Source organism: Dendropsophus ebraccatus, chromosome 10 (assembly GCF_027789765.1).
Source record: "Dendropsophus ebraccatus isolate aDenEbr1 chromosome 10, aDenEbr1.pat, whole genome shotgun sequence".
Taxonomy (NCBI): domain Eukaryota; kingdom Metazoa; phylum Chordata; class Amphibia; order Anura; family Hylidae; genus Dendropsophus; species Dendropsophus ebraccatus.
In genome coordinates this window covers 34,588,573-34,608,018 of record NC_091463.1, presented here as the reverse complement: position 1 = coordinate 34,608,018, position 19,446 = coordinate 34,588,573, and the positions used below count along the sequence as shown (strand labels likewise).

The 19,446-nt window shown below is 42.6% G+C and overlaps 23 non-coding genes across 23 annotated transcripts; all 23 read left to right on the top strand.

Moving 5' to 3' along the window:
* The first annotated feature begins 404 nt into the window (after positions 1-404).
* On the top strand, positions 405-487 carry TRNAL-UAA (transfer RNA leucine (anticodon UAA)). The gene has a single exon. It is a non-coding gene; the product is annotated as a tRNA-Leu (tRNA).
* A 629-nt stretch (positions 488-1,116) lies between these two features.
* On the top strand, positions 1,117-1,199 carry TRNAL-UAA (transfer RNA leucine (anticodon UAA)). The gene has a single exon. It is a non-coding gene; the product is annotated as a tRNA-Leu (tRNA).
* A 629-nt stretch (positions 1,200-1,828) lies between these two features.
* On the top strand, positions 1,829-1,911 carry TRNAL-UAA (transfer RNA leucine (anticodon UAA)). The gene has a single exon. It is a non-coding gene; the product is annotated as a tRNA-Leu (tRNA).
* A 631-nt stretch (positions 1,912-2,542) lies between these two features.
* Positions 2,543-2,625, top strand: TRNAL-UAA (transfer RNA leucine (anticodon UAA)). The gene has a single exon. It is a non-coding gene; the product is annotated as a tRNA-Leu (tRNA).
* A 627-nt stretch (positions 2,626-3,252) lies between these two features.
* TRNAL-UAA (transfer RNA leucine (anticodon UAA)) lies at positions 3,253-3,335 on the top strand. Its single transcript has one exon. It is a non-coding gene; the product is annotated as a tRNA-Leu (tRNA).
* Positions 3,336-4,254: 919 nt separating this feature from the next.
* On the top strand, positions 4,255-4,337 carry TRNAL-UAA (transfer RNA leucine (anticodon UAA)). The gene has a single exon. It is a non-coding gene; the product is annotated as a tRNA-Leu (tRNA).
* Positions 4,338-4,967: 630 nt separating this feature from the next.
* TRNAL-UAA (transfer RNA leucine (anticodon UAA)) lies at positions 4,968-5,050 on the top strand. Its single transcript has one exon. It is a non-coding gene; the product is annotated as a tRNA-Leu (tRNA).
* Positions 5,051-5,679: 629 nt separating this feature from the next.
* Positions 5,680-5,762, top strand: TRNAL-UAA (transfer RNA leucine (anticodon UAA)). Its single transcript has one exon. It is a non-coding gene; the product is annotated as a tRNA-Leu (tRNA).
* Positions 5,763-6,682: 920 nt separating this feature from the next.
* TRNAL-UAA (transfer RNA leucine (anticodon UAA)) lies at positions 6,683-6,765 on the top strand. Its single transcript has one exon. It is a non-coding gene; the product is annotated as a tRNA-Leu (tRNA).
* Positions 6,766-7,393: 628 nt separating this feature from the next.
* On the top strand, positions 7,394-7,476 carry TRNAL-UAA (transfer RNA leucine (anticodon UAA)). The gene has a single exon. It is a non-coding gene; the product is annotated as a tRNA-Leu (tRNA).
* Positions 7,477-8,104: 628 nt separating this feature from the next.
* TRNAL-UAA (transfer RNA leucine (anticodon UAA)) lies at positions 8,105-8,187 on the top strand. Its single transcript has one exon. It is a non-coding gene; the product is annotated as a tRNA-Leu (tRNA).
* A 628-nt stretch (positions 8,188-8,815) lies between these two features.
* TRNAL-UAA (transfer RNA leucine (anticodon UAA)) lies at positions 8,816-8,898 on the top strand. The gene has a single exon. It is a non-coding gene; the product is annotated as a tRNA-Leu (tRNA).
* Positions 8,899-9,527: 629 nt separating this feature from the next.
* TRNAL-UAA (transfer RNA leucine (anticodon UAA)) lies at positions 9,528-9,610 on the top strand. The gene has a single exon. It is a non-coding gene; the product is annotated as a tRNA-Leu (tRNA).
* Positions 9,611-10,241: 631 nt separating this feature from the next.
* Positions 10,242-10,324, top strand: TRNAL-UAA (transfer RNA leucine (anticodon UAA)). Its single transcript has one exon. It is a non-coding gene; the product is annotated as a tRNA-Leu (tRNA).
* A 630-nt stretch (positions 10,325-10,954) lies between these two features.
* Positions 10,955-11,037, top strand: TRNAL-UAA (transfer RNA leucine (anticodon UAA)). The gene has a single exon. It is a non-coding gene; the product is annotated as a tRNA-Leu (tRNA).
* Positions 11,038-11,666: 629 nt separating this feature from the next.
* TRNAL-UAA (transfer RNA leucine (anticodon UAA)) lies at positions 11,667-11,749 on the top strand. Its single transcript has one exon. It is a non-coding gene; the product is annotated as a tRNA-Leu (tRNA).
* A 920-nt stretch (positions 11,750-12,669) lies between these two features.
* Positions 12,670-12,752, top strand: TRNAL-UAA (transfer RNA leucine (anticodon UAA)). The gene has a single exon. It is a non-coding gene; the product is annotated as a tRNA-Leu (tRNA).
* A 630-nt stretch (positions 12,753-13,382) lies between these two features.
* Positions 13,383-13,465, top strand: TRNAL-UAA (transfer RNA leucine (anticodon UAA)). Its single transcript has one exon. It is a non-coding gene; the product is annotated as a tRNA-Leu (tRNA).
* A 629-nt stretch (positions 13,466-14,094) lies between these two features.
* Positions 14,095-14,177, top strand: TRNAL-UAA (transfer RNA leucine (anticodon UAA)). The gene has a single exon. It is a non-coding gene; the product is annotated as a tRNA-Leu (tRNA).
* Positions 14,178-15,096: 919 nt separating this feature from the next.
* TRNAL-UAA (transfer RNA leucine (anticodon UAA)) lies at positions 15,097-15,179 on the top strand. The gene has a single exon. It is a non-coding gene; the product is annotated as a tRNA-Leu (tRNA).
* Positions 15,180-15,811: 632 nt separating this feature from the next.
* TRNAL-UAA (transfer RNA leucine (anticodon UAA)) lies at positions 15,812-15,894 on the top strand. Its single transcript has one exon. It is a non-coding gene; the product is annotated as a tRNA-Leu (tRNA).
* A 629-nt stretch (positions 15,895-16,523) lies between these two features.
* Positions 16,524-16,605, top strand: TRNAL-UAA (transfer RNA leucine (anticodon UAA)). The gene has a single exon. It is a non-coding gene; the product is annotated as a tRNA-Leu (tRNA).
* Positions 16,606-17,524: 919 nt separating this feature from the next.
* TRNAL-UAA (transfer RNA leucine (anticodon UAA)) lies at positions 17,525-17,609 on the top strand. Its single transcript has one exon. It is a non-coding gene; the product is annotated as a tRNA-Leu (tRNA).
* The last annotated feature ends 1,837 nt before the right edge of the window (positions 17,610-19,446 follow it).

The following is a 19,446-nucleotide window of genomic DNA, read 5'->3' as shown; positions in this document are numbered from 1 at the left end:
ACGTTAGCGGTGTATTTAAATAACTGGGCCATTTTTTTTTTATAGGGGCTCTTGCTCTCCACTCTGCTCTGTACTTTAATGATATTAAAAAATGCCAACGGGGCAAGCGTGAGACTATCATGTGAAGTTCACGTAGGAGACTGAGTCCTGATTGAATTTCATAGAGGGAGAGGAAGGTGGAAAGAAGCACAGAGGAGTGCCAGACCGTAGGACTAGCTCGGCTTGCCAACGCCTCTTTGACTTTTCATTCTGGAGAACAAAATATGCTTTATAAGATTGTAAAATAGGGAGAGCTACAAGAAAAGTACCATCAGCATTAGTGCCCGATTGGCAACTCGACTCATGTCCGAGCACATATTGTGTACTTTCACCCACAATTGTATGCACTCTGGCTTGTTTTAAACACCAGGATGGCCGAGTGGTTAAGGCGTTGGACTTAAGATCCAATGGATAAGTATCCGCGTGGGTTCGAACCCCACTCCTGGTATGAGTTTTAACCTTGGTGCTCTCCAATGTTTAAAAAAGAGGCGTGGTAATCGGTTAACTTTCAAGACCTTGTTGAAAAGTGGATCACCTGTGTATTTCCTTGATTCTGCTCCTTTCCAATATGTTGTTGGAATGAGCTCCTTTTAGCAGTGAGATGAATTTTCTGAACGCCATCGGCTAATCCATACTGAAGGTTTTTTGCTTTACGCAGCGTAAAGCGTGAGGATGTTAGCGGTGTATTTAAATAACTGGGCCATTTTTTTTTTATAGGGGCTCTTGCTCTCCACTCTGCTCTGTACTTTAATGATATTAAAAAATGCCAACGGGGCAAGCGTGAGACTATGATGAGGAGTTCGCGTAGGAGACTGAGTCCTGATTGGTTTTCATAGAGGGAGAGGAAGGTGGAAAGAAGCACAGAGGAGTGCCAGACCGCAGGACTAGCTCGGCTGGCCAACGCCTCTTTGACTTTTCATTCTGGAGAACAAAATATGCTTTATAAGATTGTAAAATAGGGAGAGCTACAAGAAAAGTACCATCAGCATTAGTGCCCGATTGGCAACTCGACTCATGTCCGAGCACATATTGTGTACTTTCACCTACAATTGTATGCAATTTGGCCTTTTTTTAAACACCAGGATGGCCGAGTGGTTAAGGCGTTGGTCTTAAGATCCAATGGATAAGTATCCGCGTGGGTTCGAACCCCACTCCTGGTATGAGTTTTAACCTTTGTGCTCTCCAATGTTTAAAAAAAAAGCGTGGTAATCGGTTAACTTTTAAGACCTTGTTGAAAAGTGGATCACCTGTGTATTACCTTGATTCTGATCCTTTCCAATATGTTGTTGGAATGAGCTCCTTTTAGCAGTGAGATGAATTTTCTGAACGCCATCGGCTAATCCATACTGAAGGTTTTTTGCTTTACGCAGCGTAAAGCGTGAGGACTTTAGCGGCGTATTTAAATAACTGGGCCAATTTTTTTTTTATAGGGGCTTTTGCTCTCCACTCTGCTCTGTACTTAATTGATATTAAAAAATGCCAACGGGGCAAGCGTGAGACTATGATGTGAAGTTCGCGTAGGAGACCGAGTCTTGATTGGTTTTCATAGAGGGAGAGGAAGGTGGAAAGAAGCACAGAGGAGTGCCAGACCGCAGGACTAGCTCGGCTGGCCAACGCCTCTTTGACTTTTATTCTGGAGAACAAAATATGCTTTATAAGATTGTAAAATAGGGAGAGCTACAAGAAAAGTACCATCAGCATTAGTGCCCGATTGGCAACTCGACTCATGTCCGAGCACATATTGTGTACTTTCACCTACAATTGTATGCAATTTGGCTTTTTTTTAAACACCAGGATGGCCTAGTGGTTAAGGCGTTGGTCTTAAGATCCAATGGATAAGTATCTGCGTGGGTTCGAACCCCACTCCTGGTATGAGTTTTAACCTTGGTGCTCTCCAATGTTTAAAAAAAGAGGCGTGGTAATCGGTTAACTTTTAAGACCTTGTTGAAAAGTGGATCACCTGTTTATTTCCTTGATTCTGCTCCTTTCCAATATGTTGTTGGAATGAGCTCCTTTTAGCAGTGAGATGAATTTTCTGAACGCCATCGGCTAATCCATACTGAAGGTTTTTTGCTTTACGCAGCGTAAAGCGTGAGGATGTTAGCGGTGTATTTAAATAACTGGGCCATTTTTTTTTTTATAGGGGCTCTTGCTCTCCACTCTGCTCTGTACTTAATTGATATTAAAAAATGCCAACGGGGCAAGCGTGAGACTATGATGTGAAGTTCGCGTAGGAGACCGAGTCCTGATTGGTTTTCATAGAGGGAGAGGAAGGTGGAAAGAAGCACAGAGGAGTGCCAGACCGCAGGACTAGCTCGGCTGGCCAACGCCTCTTTGACTTTTTATTCTGGAGAACAAAATATGCTTTATAAGATTGTAAAATAGGGAGAGCTACAAGAAAAGTACCATCAGCATTAGTGCCCGATTGGCAACTCGACTCATGTCCGAGCACATATTGTGTACTTTCACCTACAATTGTATGCAATTTGGCTTTTTTTAAAACACCAGGATGGCCTAGTGGTTAAGGCGTTGGTCTTAAGATCCAATGGATAAGTATCCTCGTGGGTTCGAACCCCACTCCTGGTATGAGTTTTAACCTTGGTGCTCTCCAATGTTTAAAAAAAAGCGTGGTAATCGGTTAACTTTTAAGACCTTGTTGAAAAGTGGATCACCTGTGTATTACCTTGATTCTGCTCCTTTCCAATATGTTGTTGGAATGAGCTCCTTTTAGCAGTGAGATGAATTTTCTGAACGCCATCGGCTAATCCATACTGAAGGTTTTTTGCTTTACGCAGCATAAAGCGTGAGGACGTTAGCGGTGTATTTAAATAACTGGGCCATTTTTTTTTTATAGGGGCTCTTGCTCTCCACTCTGCTCTGTACTTTAATGATATTAAAAAATGCCAACGGGGCAAGCGTGAGACTATGATGTGAAGTTCGCGTAGGAGACTGAGTCCTGATTGGTTTTCATAGAGGGAGAGGAAGGTGGAAAGAAGCACAGAGGAGTACAAGACGGCAGGACTAGCTCGGCTGGCCAACGCCTCTTTGACTTTTCATTCTGGAGAACAAAATATGCTTTATAAGATTGTAAAATAGGGAGAGCTACAAGAAAAGTACCATCAGCATTAGTGCCCGATTGGCTACTCGACTCATGTCCGAGCACATATTGTGTACTTTCACCTACAATTGTATGCACTTTAGCTTTTTTTAAACACCAGGATGGCCGAGTGGTTAAGGCGTTGGACTTAAGATCCAATGGATAAGTATCCGCGTGGGTTCGAACCCCACTCCTTGTATTAGTTTTAACCTTGGTGCTCTCCAATGTTTAAAAAAGTTGATTCTGCTCCTTTCCAATATGTTGTTGGAATGAGCTCCTTTTAGCAGTGAGATGAATTTTCTGAACGCCATCGGCTAATCCATACTGAAGGTTTTTTGCTTTACGCAGCATAAAGCGTGAGGACGTTAGCGGTGTATTTAAATAACTGGGCCATTTTTTTTTTTATAGGGGCTCTTGCTCTCCACTCTGCTCTGTACTTTAATGATATTAAAAAATGCCAACGGGGCAAGCGTTGGCAAGCGTTCTGAATGCGTTTTAACCTTGGTGCTCTCCAATGTTTAAAAAAAAAGCGTGGTAATCGGTTAACTTTTAAGACCTTGTTGAAAAGTGGATCACCTGTGTATTACCTTGATTCTGCTCCTTTCCAATATGTTGTTGGAATGAGCTCCTTTTAGCAGTGAGATGAATTTTCTGAACGCCATCGGCTAATCCATACTGAAGGTTTTTTTGCTTTACGCAGCATAAAGCGTGAGGACGTTAGCGGTGTATTTAAATAACTGGGCCATTTTTTTTTTATAGGGGCTCTTGCTCTCCACTCTGCTCTGTACTTTAATGATATTAAAAAATGCCAACGGGGCAAGCGTGAGACTATGATGTGAAGTTCGCGTAGGAGACTGAGTCCTGATTGGTTTTCATAGAGGGAGAGGAAGGTGGAAAGAAGCACAGAGGAGTACCAGACGGCAGGACTAGCTCGGCTGGCCTACGCCTCTTTGACTTTTCATTCTGGAGAACAAAATATGCTTTATAAGATTGTAAAATAGGGAGAGCTACAAGAAAAGTACCATCAGCATTAGTGCCCGATTGGCTACTCGACTCATGTCTGAGCACATATTGTGTACTTTCACCTACAATTGTATGCACTTTAGCTTTTTTTAAACACCAGGATGGCCGAGTGGTTAAGGCGTTGGACTTAAGATCCAATGGATAAGTATCCGCGTGGGTTCGAACCCCACTCCTTGTATTAGTTTTAACCTTGGTGCTCTCCAATGTTTAAAAAAGTGGCGTGGTAATCGGTTAACTTTCAAGACCTTGTTGAAAAGTGGATCACCTGTGTATTTCCTTGATTCTGCTCCTTTCCAATATGTTGTTGGAATGAGCTCCTTTTAGCAGTGAGATGAATTTTCTGAACGCCATCGGCTAATCCATACTGAAGGTTTTTTGCGTTACGCAGCGTAAAGCGTGAGGATGTTAGCGGTGTATTTAAATAACTGGGCCATTTTTTTTTTTATAGGGGCTCTTGCTCTCAACTCTGCTCTGTACTTAATTGATATTAAAAAATGCCAACGGGGCAAGCGTGAGACTATGATGTGAAGTTCGCGTAGGAGACCGAGTCCTGATTGGTTTTCATAGAGGGAGAGGAAGGTGGAAAGAAGCACAGAGGAGTGCCAGACCGCAGGACTAGCTCGGCTGGCCAACGCCTCTTTGACTTTTTATTCTGGAGAACAAAATATGCTTTATAAGATTGTAAAATAGGGAGAGCTACAAGAAAAGTACCATCAGCATTAGTGCCCGATTGGCAACTCGACTCATGTCCGAGCACATATTGTGTACTTTCACCTACAATTGTATGCAATTTGGCTTTTTTTAAAACACCAGGATGGCCTAGTGGTTAAGGCGTTGGTCTTAAGATCCAATGGATAAGTATCCTCGTGGGTTCGAACCCCACTCCTGGTATGAGTTTTAACCTTGGTGCTCTCCAATGTTTAAAAAAAAAGCGTGGTAATCGGTTAACTTTTAAGACCTTGTTGAAAAGTGGATCACCTGTGTATTACCTTGATTCTGCTCCTTTCCAATATGTTGTTGGAATGAGCTCCTTTTAGCAGTGAGATGAATTTTCTGAACGCCATCGGCTAATCCATACTGAAGGTTTTTTGCTTTACGCAGCATAAAGCGTGAGGACGTTAGCGGTGTATTTAAATAACTGGGCCATTTTTTTTTTTATAGGGGCTCTTGCTCTCCACTCTGCTCTGTACTTTAATGATATTAAAAAATGCCAACGGGGCAAGCGTGAGACTATGATGTGAAGTTCGCGTAGGAGACTGAGTCCTGATTGGTTTTCATAGAGGGAGAGGAAGGTGGAAAGAAGCACAGAGGAGTACCAGACGGCAGGACTAGCTCGGCTGGCCAACGCCTCTTTGACTTTTCATTCTGGAGAACAAAATATGCTTTATAAGATTGTAAAATAGGGAGAGCTACAAGAAAAGTACCATCAGCATTAGTGCCCGATTGGCTACTCGACTCATGTCCGAGCACATATTGTGTACTTTCACCTACAATTGTATGCACTTTAGCTTTTTTTAAACACCGGGATGGCCGAGTGGTTAAGGCGTTGGACTTAAGATCCAATGGATAAGTGTCCGCGTGGGTTCAAACCCCACTCCTTGTATTAGTTTTAACCTTGGTGCTCTCCAATGTTTAAAAAAGTTGATTCTGCTCCTTTCCAATATGTTGTTGGAATGAGCTCCTTTTAGCAGTGAGATGAATTTTCTGAACGCCATCGGCTAATCCATACTGAAGGTTTTTTGCTTTACGCAGCATAAAGCGTGAGGACGTTAGCGGTGTATTTAAATAACTGGGCCATTTTTTTTTTTTATAGGGGCTCTTGCTCTCCACTCTGCTCTGTACTTTAATGATATTAAAAAATTCCAACGGGGCAAGCGTTGGCAAGCGTTCTGAATGCGTTTTAACCTTGGTGCTCTCCAATGTTTAAAAAAAAAGCGTGGTAATCGGTTAACTTTTAAGACCTTGTTGAAAAGTGGATCACCTGTGTATTACCTTGATTCTGCTCCTTTCCAATATGTTGTTGGAATGAGCTCCTTTTAGCAGTGAGATGAATTTTCTGAACGCCATCGGCTAATCCATACTGAAGGTTTTTTGCTTTACGCAGCATAAAGCGTGAGGACGTTAGCGGTGTATTTAAATAACTGGGCCATTTTTTTTTTTATAGGGGCTCTTGCTCTCCACTCTGCTCTGTACTTTAATGATATTAAAAAATGCCAACGGGGCAAGCGTGAGACTATGATGTGAAGTTCGCGTAGGAGACTGAGTCCTGATTGGTTTTCATAGAGGGAGAGGAAGGTGGAAAGAAGCACAGAGGAGTACCAGACGGCAGGACTAGCTCGGCTGGCCTACGCCTCTTTGACTTTTCATTCTGGAGAACAAAATATGCTTTATAAGATTGTAAAATAGGGAGAGCTACAAGAAAAGTACCATCAGCATTAGTGCCCGATTGGCTACTCGACTCATGTCTGAGCACATATTGTGTACTTTCACCTACAATTGTATGCACTTTAGCTTTTTTTAAACACCAGGATGGCCGAGTGGTTAAGGCGTTGGACTTAAGATCCAATGGATAAGTATCTGCGTGGGTTCGAACCCCACTCCTGGTATGAGTTTTAACCTTGGTGCTCTCCAATGTTTAAAAAAGAGGCGTGGTAATCGGTTAACTTTCAAGACCTTGTTGAAAAGTGGATCACCTGTGTATTACCTTGATTCTGCTCCTTTCCAATATGTTGTTGGAATGAGCTCCTTTTAGCAGTGAGATGAATTTTCTGAACGCCATCGGCTAATCCATACTGAAGGATTTTTGCTTTACGCAGCGTAAAGCGTGAGAACGTTAGCGGTGTATTTAAATAACTGGGCCATTTTTTTTTTATAGGGGCTCTTGCTCTCCTCTCTGCTCTGTACTTTAATGATATTAAAAAATGCCAACGGGGCAAGCGTGAGACTATCATGTGAAGTTCACGTAGGAGACTGAGTCCTGATTGAATTTCATAGAGGGAGAGGAAGGTGGAAAGAAGCACAGAGGAGTGCCAGACCGCAGGACTAGCTCAGCTGGCCAACGCCTCTTTGACTTTTCATTCTGGAGAACAAAATATGCTTTATAAGATTGTAAAATAGGGAGAGCTACAAGAAAAGTACCATCAGCATTAGTGCCCGATTGGCAACTCGACTCATGTCCGAGCACATATTGTGTACTTTCACCCACAATTGTATGCACTCTGGCTTGGTTTAAACACCAGGATGGCCGAGTGGTTAAGGTGTTGGACTTAAGATCCAATGGATAAGTATCCGCGTGGGTTCGAACCCCACTCCTGGTATGAGTTTTAACCTTGGTGCTCTCCAATGTTTAAAAAAGAGGCGTGGTAATCGGTTAACTTTCAAGACCTTGTTGAAAAGTGGATCACCTGTGTATTACCTTGATTCTGCTCCTTTCCAATATGTTGTTGGAATGGGCTCCTTTTAGCAGTGAGATGAATTTTCTGAACGCCATCGGCTAATCCATACTGAAGGTTTTTTGCTTTACGCAGCGTAAAGCGTGAGGACGTTAGCGGTGTATTTAAATAACTGGGCCATTTTTTTTTTATAGGGGCTCTTGCTCTCCACTCTGCTCTGTACTTTAATGATATTAAAAAATGCCAACGGGGCAAGCGTGAGACTATCATGTGAAGTTCACGTAGGAGACTGAGTCCTGATTGGTTTTCATAGAGGGAGAGGAAGGTGGAAAGAAGCACAGAGGAGTGCCAGACCGCAGGACTAGCTCGGCTGGCCAACGCCTCTTTGACTTTTCATTCTGGAGAACAAAATATGCTTTATAAGATTGTAAAATAGGGAGAGCTACAAGAAAAGTACCATCAGCATTAGTGCCCGATTGGCAACTCGACTCATGTCCGAGCACATATTGTGTACTTTCACCCACAATTGTATGCACTCTGGCTTGTTTTAAACACCAGGATGGCCGAGTGGTTAAGGCGTTGGACTTAAGATCCAATGGATAAGTATCCGCGTGGGTTCGAACCCCACTCCTGGTATGAGTTTTAACCTTGGTGCTCTCCAATGTTTAAAAAAGAGGCGTGGTAATCGGTTAACTTTCAAGACCTTGTTGAAAAGTGGATCACCTGTGTATTACCTTGATTCTGCTCCTTTCCAATATGTTGTTGAAATGAGCTCCTTTTAGCAGTGAGATGAATTTTCTGAACGCCATCGGCTAATCCATACTGAAGGATTTTTGCTTTACGCAGCGTAAAGCGTGAGAACGTTAGCGGTGTATTTAAATAACTGGGCCATTTTTTTTTTATAGGGGCTCTTGCTCTCCACTCTGCTCTGTACTTTAATGATATTAAAAAATGCCAACGGGGCAAGCGTGAGACTATCATGTGAAGTTCACGTAGGAGACTGAGTCCTGATTGAATTTCATAGAGGGAGAGGAAGGTGGAAAGAAGCACAGAGGAGTGCCAGACCGTAGGACTAGCTCGGCTTGCCAACGCCTCTTTGACTTTTCATTCTGGAGAACAAAATATGCTTTATAAGATTGTAAAATAGGGAGAGCTACAAGAAAAGTACCATCAGCATTAGTGCCCGATTGGCAACTCGACTCATGTCCGAGCACATATTGTGTACTTTCACCCACAATTGTATGCACTCTGGCTTGTTTTAAACACCAGGATGGCCGAGTGGTTAAGGCGTTGGACTTAAGATCCAATGGATAAGTATCCGCGTGGGTTCGAACCCCACTCCTGGTATGAGTTTTAACCTTGGTGCTCTCCAATGTTTAAAAAAGAGGCGTGGTAATCGGTTAACTTTCAAGACCTTGTTGAAAAGTGGATCACCTGTGTATTTCCTTGATTCTGCTCCTTTCCAATATGTTGTTGGAATGAGCTCCTTTTAGCAGTGAGATGAATTTTCTGAACGCCATCGGCTAATCCATACTGAAGGTTTTTTGCTTTACGCAGCGTAAAGCGTGAGGATGTTAGCGGTGTATTTAAATAACTGGGCCATTTTTTTTTTATAGGGGCTCTTGCTCTCCACTCTGCTCTGTACTTTAATGATATTAAAAAATGCCAACGGGGCAAGCGTGAGACTATGATGAGGAGTTCGCGTAGGAGACTGAGTCCTGATTGGTTTTCATAGAGGGAGAGGAAGGTGGAAAGAAGCACAGAGGAGTGCCAGACCGCAGGACTAGCTCGGCTGGCCAACGCCTCTTTGACTTTTCATTCTGGAGAACAAAATATGCTTTATAAGATTGTAAAATAGGGAGAGCTACAAGAAAAGTACCATCAGCATTAGTGCCCGATTGGCAACTCGACTCATGTCCGAGCACATATTGTGTACTTTCACCTACAATTGTATGCAATTTGGCCTTTTTTTAAACACCAGGATGGCCGAGTGGTTAAGGCGTTGGTCTTAAGATCCAATGGATAAGTATCCGCGTGGGTTCGAACCCCACTCCTGGTATGAGTTTTAACCTTTGTGCTCTCCAATGTTTAAAAAAAAAAGCGTGGTAATCGGTTAACTTTTAAGACCTTGTTGAAAAGTGGATCACCTGTGTATTACCTTGATTCTGCTCCTTTCCAATATGTTGTTGGAATGAGCTCCTTTTAGCAGTGAGATGAATTTTCTGAACGCCATCGGCTAATCCATACTGAAGGTTTTTTGCTTTACGCAGCGTAAAGCGTGAGGACTTTAGCGGCGTATTTAAATAACTGGGCCAATTTTTTTTTTATAGGGGCTTTTGCTCTCCACTCTGCTCTGTACTTAATTGATATTAAAAAATGCCAACGGGGCAAGCGTGAGACTATGATGTGAAGTTCGCGTAGGAGACCGAGTCTTGATTGGTTTTCATAGAGGGAGAGGAAGGTGGAAAGAAGCACAGAGGAGTGCCAGACCGCAGGACTAGCTCGGCTGGCCAACGCCTCTTTGACTTTTTATTCTGGAGAACAAAATATGCTTTATAAGATTGTAAAATAGGGAGAGCTACAAGAAAAGTACCATCAGCATTAGTGCCCGATTGGCAACTCGACTCATGTCCGAGCACATATTGTGTACTTTCACCTACAATTGTATGCAATTTGGCTTTTTTTTAAACACCAGGATGGCCTAGTGGTTAAGGCGTTGGTCTTAAGATCCAATGGATAAGTATCTGCGTGGGTTCGAACCCCACTCCTGGTATGAGTTTTAACCTTGGTGCTCTCCAATGTTTAAAAAAAAAGCGTGGTAATCGGTTAACTTTTAAGACCTTGTTGAAAAGTGGATCACCTGTTTATTTCCTTGATTCTGCTCCTTTCCAATATGTTGTTGGAATGAGCTCCTTTTAGCAGTGAGATGAATTTTCTGAACGCCATCGGCTAATCCATACTGAAGGTTTTTTGCTTTACGCAGCGTAAAGCGTGAGGATGTTAGCGGTGTATTTAAATAACTGGGCCATTTTTTTTTTTATAGGGGCTCTTGCTCTCCACTCTGCTCTGTACTTAATTGATATTAAAAAATGCCAACGGGGCAAGCGTGAGACTATGATGTGAAGTTCGCGTAGGAGACCGAGTCCTGATTGGTTTTCATAGAGGGAGAGGAAGGTGGAAAGAAGCACAGAGGAGTGCCAGACCGCAGGACTAGCTCGGCTGGCCAACGCCTCTTTGACTTTTTATTCTGGAGAACAAAATATGCTTTATAAGATTGTAAAATAGGGAGAGCTACAAGAAAAGTACCATCAGCATTAGTGCCCGATTGGCAACTCGACTCATGTCCGAGCACATATTGTGTACTTTCACCTACAATTGTATGCAATTTGGTTTTTTTTAAAACACCAGGATGGCCTAGTGGTTAAGGCGTTGGTCTTAAGATCCAATGGATAAGTATCCTCGTGGGTTCGAACCCCACTCCTGGTATGAGTTTTAACCTTGGTGCTCTCCAATGTTTAAAAAAAAAGCGTGGTAATCGGTTAACTTTTAAGACCTTGTTGAAAAGTGGATCACCTGTGTATTACCTTGATTCTGCTCCTTTCCAATATGTTGTTGGAATGAGCTCCTTTTAGCAGTGAGATGAATTTTCTGAACGCCATCGGCTAATCCATACTGAAGGTTTTTTGCTTTACGCAGCATAAAGCGTGAGGACGTTAGCGGTGTATTTAAATAACTGGGCCATTTTTTTTTTTATAGGGGCTCTTGCTCTCCACTCTGCTCTGTACTTTAATGATATTAAAAAATGCCAACGGGGCAAGCGTGAGACTATGATGTGAAGTTCGCGTAGGAGACTGAGTCCTGATTGGTTTTCATAGAGGGAGAGGAAGGTGGAAAGAAGCACAGAGGAGTACAAGACGGCAGGACTAGCTCGGCTGGCCAACGCCTCTTTGACTTTTCATTCTGGAGAACAAAATATGCTTTATAAGATTGTAAAATAGGGAGAGCTACAAGAAAAGTACCATCAGCATTAGTGCCCGATTGGCTACTCGACTCATGTCCGAGCACATATTGTGTACTTTCACCTACAATTGTATGCACTTTAGCTTTTTTTAAACACCAGGATGGCCGAGTGGTTAAGGCGTTGGACTTAAGATCCAATGGATAAGTATCCGCGTGGGTTCGAACCCCACTCCTTGTATTAGTTTTAACCTTGGTGCTCTCCAATGTTTAAAAAAGTTGATTCTGCTCCTTTCCAATATGTTGTTGGAATGAGCTCCTTTTAGCAGTGAGATGAATTTTCTGAACGCCATCGGCTAATCCATACTGAAGGTTTTTTGCTTTACGCAGCATAAAGCGTGAGGACGTTAGCGGTGTATTTAAATAACTGGGCCATTTTTTTTTTTATAGGGGCTCTTGCTCTCCACTCTGCTCTGTACTTTAATGATATTAAAAAATGCCAACGGGGCAAGCGTTGGCAAGCGTTCTGAATGCGTTTTAACCTTGGTGCTCTCCAATGTTTAAAAAAAAAGCGTGGTAATCGGTTAACTTTTAAGACCTTGTTGAAAAGTGGATCACCTGTGTATTACCTTGATTCTGCTCCTTTCCAATATGTTGTTGGAATGAGCTCCTTTTAGCAGTGAGATGAATTTTCTGAACGCCATCGGCTAATCCATACTGAAGGTTTTTTGCTTTACGCAGCATAAAGCGTGAGGACGTTAGCGGTGTATTTAAATAACTGGGCCATTTTTTTTTTTTATAGGGGCTCTTGCTCTCCACTCTGCTCTGTACTTTAATGATATTAAAAAATGCCAACGGGGCAAGCGTGAGACTATGATGTGAAGTTCGCGTAGGAGACTGAGTCCTGATTGGTTTTCATAGAGGGAGAGGAAGGTGGAAAGAAGCACAGAGGAGTACCAGACGGCAGGACTAGCTCGGCTGGCCTACGCCTCTTTGACTTTTCATTCTGGAGACCAAAATATGCTTTATAAGATTGTAAAATAGGGAGAGCTACAAGAAAAGTACCATCAGCATTAGTGCCCGATTGGCTACTCGACTCATGTCTGAGCACATATTGTGTACTTTCACCTACAATTGTATGCACTTTAGCTTTTTTTAAACACCAGGATGGCCGAGTGGTTAAGGCGTTGGACTTAAGATCCAATGGATAAGTATCCGCGTGGGTTCGAACCCCACTCCTTGTATTAGTTTTAACCTTGGTGCTCTCCAATGTTTAAAAAAGTGGCGTGGTAATCGGTTAACTTTCAAGACCTTGTTGAAAAGTGGATCACCTGTGTATTTCCTTGATTCTGCTCCTTTCCAATATGTTGTTGGAATGAGCTCCTTTTAGCAGTGAGATGAATTTTCTGAACGCCATCGGCTAATCCATACTGAAGGTTTTTTGCTTTACGCAGCGTAAAGCGTGAGGATGTTAGCGGTGTATTTAAATAACTGGGCCATTTTTTTTTTTATAGGGGCTCTTGCTCTCAACTCTGCTCTGTACTTAATTGATATTAAAAAATGCCAACGGGGCAAGCGTGAGACTATGATGTGAAGTTCGCGTAGGAGACCGAGTCCTGATTGGTTTTCATAGAGGGAGAGGAAGGTGGAAAGAAGCACAGAGGAGTGCCAGACCGCAGGACTAGCTCGGCTGGCCAACGCCTCTTTGACTTTTTATTCTGGAGAACAAAATATGCTTTATAAGATTGTAAAATAGGGAGAGCTACAAGAAAAGTACCATCAGCATTAGTGCCCGATTGGCAACTCGACTCATGTCCGAGCACATATTGTGTACTTTCACCTACAATTGTATGCAATTTGGCTTTTTTTAAAACACCAGGATGGCCTAGTGGTTAAGGCGTTGGTCTTAAGATCCAATGGATAAGTATCCTCGTGGGTTCGAACCCCACTCCTGGTATGAGTTTTAACCTTGGTGCTCTCCAATGTTTAAAAAAAAAGCGTGGTAATCGGTTAACTTTTAAGACCTTGTTGAAAAGTGGATCACCTGTGTATTACCTTGATTCTGCTCCTTTCCAATATGTTGTTGGAATGAGCTCCTTTTAGCAGTGAGATGAATTTTCTGAACGCCATCGGCTAATCCATACTGAAGGTTTTTTGCTTTACGCAGCATAAAGCGTGAGGACGTTAGCGGTGTATTTAAATAACTGGGCCATTTTTTTTTTTATAGGGGCTCTTGCTCTCCACTCTGCTCTGTACTTTAATGATATTAAAAAATGCCAACGGGGCAAGCGTGAGACTATGATGTGAAGTTCGCGTAGGAGACTGAGTCCTGATTGGTTTTCATAGAGGGAGAGGAAGGTGGAAAGAAGCACAGAGGAGTACCAGACGGCAGGACTAGCTCGGCTGGCCAACGCCTCTTTGACTTTTCATTCTGGAGAACAAAATATGCTTTATAAGATTGTAAAATAGGGAGAGCTACAAGAAAAGTACCATCAGCATTAGTGCCCGATTGGCTACTCGACTCATGTCCGAGCACATATTGTGTACTTTCACCTACAATTGTATGCACTTTAGCTTTTTTTAAACACCGGGATGGCCGAGTGGTTAAGGCGTTGGACTTAAGATCCAATGGATAAGTATCCGCGTGGGTTCAAACCCCACTCCTTGTATTAGTTTTAACCTTGGTGCTCTCCAATGTTTAAAAAAGTTGATTCTGCTCCTTTCCAATATGTTGTTGGAATGAGCTCCTTTTAGCAGTGAGATGAATTTTCTGAACGCCATCGGCTAATCCATACTGAAGGTTTTTTGCTTTACGCAGCATAAAGCGTGAGGACGTTAGCGGTGTATTTAAATAACTGGGCCATTTTTTTTTTTTATAGGGGCTCTTGCTCTCCACTCTGCTCTGTACTTTAATGATATTAAAAAATGCCAACGGGGCAAGCGTTGGCAAGCGTTCTGAATGCGTTTTAACCTTGGTGCTCTCCAATGTTTAAAAAAAAAGCGTGGTAATCGGTTAACTTTTAAGACCTTGTTGAAAAGTGGATCACCTGTGTATTACCTTGATTCTGCTCCTTTCCAATATGTTGTTGGAATGAGCTCCTTTTAGCAGTGAGATGAATTTTCTGAACGCCATCGGCTAATCCATACTGAAGGTTTTTTGCTTTACGCAGCATAAAGCGTGAGGACGTTAGCGGTGTATTTAAATAACTGGGCCATTTTTTTTTTTATAGGGGCTCTTGCTCTCCACTCTGCTCTGTACTTTAATGATATTAAAAAATGCCAACGGGGCAAGCGTGAGACTATGATGTGAAGTTCGCGTAGGAGACTGAGTCCTGATTGGTTTTCATAGAGGGAGAGGAAGGTGGAAAGAAGCACAGAGGAGTACCAGACGGCAGGACTAGCTCGGCTGGCCTACGCCTCTTTGACTTTTCATTCTGGAGAACAAAATATGCTTTATAAGATTGTAAAATAGGGAGAGCTACAAGAAAAGTACCATCAGCATTAGTGCCCGATTGGCTACTCGACTCATGTCTGAGCACATATTGTGTACTTTCACCTACAATTGTATGCACTTTAGCTTTTTTAAACACCAGGATGGCCGAGTGGTTAAGGCGTTGGACTTAAGATCCAATGGATAAGTATCCGCGTGGGTTCGAACCCCACTCCTTGTATTAGTTTTAACCTTGGTGCTCTCCAATGTTTAAAAAAGTGGCGTGGTAATCGGTTTAACTTTCAAGACCTTGTTGAAAAGTGGATCACCTGTGTATTTCCTTGATTCTGCTCCTTTCCAATATGTTGTTGGAATGAGCTCCTTTTAGCAGTGAGATGAATTTTCTGAACGCCATCGGCTAATCCATACTGAAGGTTTTTTGCTTTACGCAGCGTAAAGCGTGAGGATGTTAGCGGTGTATTTAAATAACTGGGCCATTTTTTTTTTTTATAGGGGCTCTTGCTCTCAACTCTGCTCTGTACTTAATTGATATTAAAAAATGCCAACGGGGCAAGCGTGAGACTATGATGTGAAGTTCGCGTAGGAGACCGAGTCCTGATTGGTTTTCATAGAGGGAGAGGAAGGTGGAAAGAAGCACAGAGGAGTGCCAGACCGCAGGACTAGCTCGGCTGGCCAACGCCTCTTTGACTTTTTATTCTGGAGAACAAAATATGCTTTATAAGATTGTAAAATAGGGAGAGCTACAAGAAAAGTACCATCAGCATTAGTGCCCGATTGGCAACTCGACTCATGTCCGAGCACATATTGTGTACTTTCACCTACAATTGTATGCAATTTGGCTTTTTTTAAAACACCAGGATGGCCTAGTGGTTAAGGCGTTGGTCTTAAGATCCAATGGATAAGTATCCTCGTGGGTTCGAACCCCACTCCTGGTATGAGTTTTAACCTTGGTGCTCTCCAATGTTTAAAAAAAAAGCGTGGTAATCGGTTAACTTTTAAGACCTTGTTGAAAAGTGGATCACCTGTGTATTACCTTGATTCTGCTCCTTTCCAATATGTTGTTGGAATGAGCTCCTTTTAGCAGTGAGATGAATTTTCTGAACGCCATCGGCTAATCCATACTGAAGGTTTTTTGCTTTACGCAGCATAAAGCGTGAGGACGTTAGCGGTGTATTTAAATAACTGGGCCATTTTTTTTTTTATAGGGGCTCTTGCTCTCCACTCTGCTCTGTACTTTAATGATATTAAAAAATGCCAACGGGGCAAGCGTGAGACTATGATGTGAAGTTCGCGTAGGAGACTGAGTCCTGATTGGTTTTCATAGAGGGAGAGGAAGGTGGAAAGAAGCACAGAGGAGTACCAGACGGCAGGACTAGCTCGGCTGGCCAACGCCTCTTTGACTTTTCATTCTGGAGAACAAAATATGCTTTATAAGATTGTAAAATAGGGAGAGCTACAAGAAAAGTACCATCAGCATTAGTGCCCGATTGGCTACTCGACTCATGTCCGAGCACATATTGTGTACTTTCACCTACAATTGTATGCACTTTAGCTTTTTTTAAACACCGGGATGGCCGAGTGGTTAAGGCGTTGGACTTAAGATCCATGGATAAGTATCCGCGTGGGTTCAAACCCCACTCCTTGTATTAGTTTTAACCTTGGTGCTCTCCAATGTTTAAAAAAGTTGATTCTGCTCCTTTCCAATATGTTGTTGGAATGAGCTCCTTTTAGCAGTGAGATGAATTTTCTGAACGCCATCGGCTAATCCATACTGAAGGTTTTTTGCTTTACGCAGCATAAAGCCGTGAGGACCGTTAGCGGTGTATTTAAATAACTGGCCATTTTTTTTTTATAGGGGCTCTTGCTCTCCACTCTGCTCTGTACTTTAATGATATTAAAAAATGCCAACGGGGCAAGCGTTGGCAAGCGTTCTGAATGCGTTTTAACCTTGGTGCTCTCCAATGTTTAAAAAAAAAAGCGTGGTGAATCGGTTAACTTTTAAGACCTTGTTGAAAAGTGGATCCCCTGTGTATTACCTTGATTCTGCTCCTTTCCAATATGTTGTTGGAATGAGCTCCTTTTAGCAGTGAGATGAATTTCTGAACGCCATCGGCTAATCCATACTGAAGGTTTTTTGCTTTACGCAGCATAAAGCGTGAGGACGTTAGCGGTGTATTTAATAACTGGGCCATTTTTTTTTTATAGGGGCTCTTGCTCTCCACTCTGCTCTGTACTTTAATGATATTAAAAAATGCCAACGGGGCAAGCGTGAGACTATGATGTGAAGTTCGCGTAGGAGACTGAGTCCTGATTGGTTTTCATAGAGGGAGAGGAAGGTGGGAAAGAAGCACAGAGGAGTACCAGACGGCAGGACTAGCTCGGCTGGCCTACGCCTCTTTGACTTTTCATTCTGGAGAACAAAATATGCTTTATAAGATTGTAAAATAGGGAGAGCTACAAGAAAAGTACCATCAGCATTAGTGCCCGATTGGCTACTCGACTCATGTCTGAGCACATATTGTGTACTTTCACCTACAATTGTATGCACTTTAGCTTTTTTTTAACACCAGGATGGCCGAGTGGTTAAGGCGTTGGACTTAAGATCCAATGGGATAAGTATCCGCGTGGGTTCGAAACCCCACTCCTTGTATTAGTTTTAACCTTGGTGCTCTCCAATGTTTAAAAAAGTGGCGTGGTAATCGGTTAACTTTCAAGACCTTGTTGAAAAGTGGATCACCTGTGTATTTCCTTGATTCTGCTCCTTTCCAATATGTTGTTGGAATGAGCTCCTTTTAGCAGTGAGATGAATTTTCTGAACGCCATCGGCTAAATCCATACTGAAGGTTTTTTGCTTTACGCAGCGTAAAGCGTGAGGATGTGTAGCGGTGTATTTAAATAACTGGGCCATTTTTTTTTTATAGGGGCTCTTGCTCTCCACTCTGCTCTGTACTTAATTGATATTAAAAAATGCCAACGGGGCAAGCGTGAGACTATGATGTGAAGTTCGCGTAGGAGACCGAGTCCTGATTGGTTTTCATAGAGGGAGAGGAAGGTGGAAAGAAGCACAGAGGAGTGCCAGACCGCAGGACTAGCTCGGCTGGCAACGCCTCTTTGACTTTTATTCTGGAGAACAAAATATGCTTTATAAGATTGTAAAATAGGGAGAGCTACAAGAAAAGTACATCAGCATTAGTGCCGATGGCACCTCGACTCATGTCCGAGCACATATTGTGTACTTTCACCTACAATTGTATGCAATTTGGCCTTTTTTAAACAACCAGGATGGCCGAAGTGGTTAAGGCGTTGTCTTAAGATCCAATGGATAAGTATCCTCGTGGGTTCGAACCCCACTCCTGGTATGAGTTTTAACCTTGGTGCTCTCCAATGTTTAAAAAAAAAGCGTGGTAATCGTTAACTTTTAAGACCTTGTTGAAAAGTGGATCACCTGTGTATTACCTTGATCTGCTCCTTTCCAATATGTTGTTGGAATGAGCTCCTTTTAGCAGTGAGATGAATTTTCTGAACGCCATCGGCTAATCCATACTGAAGGTTTTTTGCTTTACGCAGCATAAAGCGTGAGGACGTTAGCGGTGTATTTAAATCAACTGGGCCATTTTTTTTTTTATAAGGTGCTCTTGCTCTCCACTCTGCTCTGTACTTTAATGATATTAAAAAATGCCAACGGGGCAAGCGTGAGACTATGATGTGAAGTTCGCGTAGCAGACTGAGTCCTGATTGGTTTCATAGAGGGAGAGGAAGGTGGAAAGAAGCACAGAGGAGTACCAGACGGCAGGACTAGCTCGGCTGGCCAACGCCTCTTTGACTTTTTCATTCTGGAGAACAAAATATGCTTTATAAGATTGTAAAATAGGGAGAGCTACAAGAAAAGTACCATCAGCATTAGTGCCCGATTGGCTACTCGACTCATGTCCGAGCACATATTGTGTACTTTCACCTACAATTGTATGCACTTAGCTTTTTTTAAACACCAGGATGGCCGAGTGGTTAAGGCGTTGGACTTAAGATCAATGGATAAGTATCCGCGTGGGTTCGAACCCCACTCCTTGTATTAGTTTTAACCTTGGTGCTCTCCAATGTTTAAAAAAGTGGCGTGGTAATCGGTTAACTTTCAAGACCTTGTTGAAAGTGGATCACCTGTGTATTTCCTTGATTCTGCTCCTTTCCAATATGTTGTTGGAATGAGCTCCTTTTAGCAGTGAGATGAATTTTCTGAACGCCATCGGCTAATCTATACTGAAGGTTTTTGCTTTACGCAGCGTAAAGCGTGAGGATGTTAGCGGTGTATTTAAATAACTGGGAATTTTTTTTTTTATAGGGGCTCTTGCTCTCCACTCTGCTCTGTACTTTAATGATATTAAAAAATGCCAACGGGGCAAGCGTGAGACTATGATGAGGAGTTCGCGTAGGAGACTGAGTCCTGATCAGCATTAGTGCCCGATTGGCAACTCGACTCATGTCTGAGCACA